This window comes from Schistocerca piceifrons, unplaced genomic scaffold (assembly GCF_021461385.2).
Source record: "Schistocerca piceifrons isolate TAMUIC-IGC-003096 unplaced genomic scaffold, iqSchPice1.1 HiC_scaffold_440, whole genome shotgun sequence".
Lineage (NCBI taxonomy): Eukaryota > Metazoa > Arthropoda > Insecta > Orthoptera > Acrididae > Schistocerca > Schistocerca piceifrons.
Window position 1 is genome coordinate 7,501 of NW_025728668.1, and position 2,500 is coordinate 10,000.

A 2,500-nucleotide genomic window follows, 5' to 3' on the forward strand; every position below is an offset into this window, starting at 1 on the left:
TCAATCATTCTGCAAACAGGAGGAGGCTGAGCTCCCCTGCACAATACACCTCGAAACCCTCTCAGGTCCCGGCGGCGCGCAGCGCCGTCCCAAGTACTTGGTCGGGTTCGAGAGAGGCGCAATCGCCCGGAGTTAGGCGAGTAGACGCTTTCGGTGCGACCACCCGTGCTCCCAACTGAGCTTGCCGCTGCCGACAGAGGCCCGGGAGCGTGCTGTCGTGGCATTGCCGGCGGGAGACAACACGCGCCACCTACGGTGACCGGCAGCTCCAACGCCAGCGCCACAGAAGGACAAAAGCCCCACTTGGGTGCCGAAGCGAACTCTCCCAGCACAGCGCACGCGCCAACACATCCGCACAGCTGCGATACAAACCACCAGCGAGAACCGCTGGGGCGACCGAGCAGCAGACGGCGTCGCGGCGCCGAGCGCCGGGCGGCGGCGCATCCTCAACGCACACAGTCCTCAATCGGACCAGCACACTGAAGATGTCCACCGCGCTTCGCACCGGGCCCGCGAGGACCTACTTTGGCCGCACGGCGCCGCGCGCAGGGTGCGCCGGCGCGCAGCTGCGACGCCTGCCGCGTCCGTCGGCCGGCGCGCCTGCCACTGGCCGCCCCCACCAGCCGGCTGTAGCGCGTGCGCCCACGCACCGCGCGGCCAGCACGCCGGGAGGCGCCCCCTCACCGGCCGGGGACGGTCCCACCCAGCCACCGCCGCGTATCGCTTCACACCCAGATGCCGTTCAGTTTCGTCGGCATGGTGGGTATCGCTGGAACAACCGGTTCGTACCTCAACCTATCGTCGCCATCACCGATTCACCCCTAGCGAGAACAACCGCACCACAACAGGTTACCATTTGTTCATTTGCGTAACTTCACCAGAAAACGCAGGCGTCCATCGCCATTTGCAACTTCAACGATTATTGCATGCCTGTGTCAGGTGTCACGCCACACTACGTCTGCCCACATACACGCAACAAAATGTGCACGCCTAGACAATACGTGGAAGGTGGCCCCCGTACGTATGCGATGTCCATTGCTCGAACGACTGTCAACCGGCCTCTGTAGCATGTCGCAGATATGGAACGCGGTGCACCATGCCATCACGGTGTGTGAGGAGAGACGACTAGGTCCGAATACATCAACAGACAGCTCATGCTGATCGCCATCCACGGCGTCCGTTCCTCCCACACGTCTCTATGGCGTACCACACTGCAATCCAGCTCTCATAGGGAGACGACACGTAGCTGCGTGCACAATATTTGCACTGTATGGTCCGCCGTTTTTGGGCGCAGTCGTTGTACGGTCACACATGTGCCACGATGTATCATTCGGTACATAAGGACGAATGTGCAGTACAGATTGTGGTTTACGCGTACGACATTAGCGGACGGTTGACACAGGCCGCACCACAACGTAGCCTGAGTACGTCGCATGCGAAGGGCATTGAACATGCAAACTTCTCACCAACCAGCTTGCGAAGGCAGGGGGGCAAGGTGGGGACGTGGGGAGGGGCGGCATGTACGTCCTGCTGCCATCCACATTACAGTGTACAGCAGGAGCATGTGGAAAGTCAGCAAGACTTGCAAGGTGTTTAACATGAAGCGATACACAGGGGAGCGGGCAGTGCGAGTAGCGAACTATATTGCGAGGGTTGCGGGTGGGCAACACTACACTAATTGAACGAGTCGTATAACAATTACAGAGCAGGTTTAGGCGACAACATGGGTTACGTTAGGGGACAACGTGGGTTACGTTAGGGGACAACGTGGGTTACTTTAGGGGACAACGTGGGTTAGGTTAAGGCACAACGTGGGTTAGGTTAAGGCACAACGTGGGTTAGGTTAAGGCACAACGTGGGTTAGGTTAAGGCACAACGTGGGTTAGGTTAAGGCACAACGTGGGTTAGGTTAAGGCACAACGTGGGTTAGGTTAAGGCACAACATGGGTTAGGTTAAGGCACAACATGGGTTAGGTTAAGGCACAACATGGGTTAGGTTAAGGCACAACATGGGTTAGGTTAAGGCACAACGTGGGTTAGGTTAAGGCACAACGTGGGTTAGGTTAAGGCACAACGTGGGTTAGGTTAAGGCACAACATGGGTTAGGTTAAGGCACAACATGGGTTAGGTTAAGGCACAACATGGGTTAGGTTAAGGCACAACATGGGTTAGGTTAAGGCACAACATGGGTTAGGTTAAGGCACAACATGGGTTAGGTTAAGGCACAACATGGGTTAGGTTAAGGCACAACGTGGGTTAGGTTAAGGCACAACGTGGGTTAGGTTAAGGCACAACGTGGGTTAGGTTAAGGCACAACGTGGGTTAGGTTAAGGCACAACATGGGTTAGGTTAAGGCACAACATGGGTTAGGTTAAGGCACAACATGGGTTAGGTTAAGGCACAACATGGGTTAGGTTAAGGTACAACATGGGTTAGGTTAAGGTACAACATGGGTTAGGTTAAGGTACAACATGGGTTAGGTTAAGGTACAACATGGGTT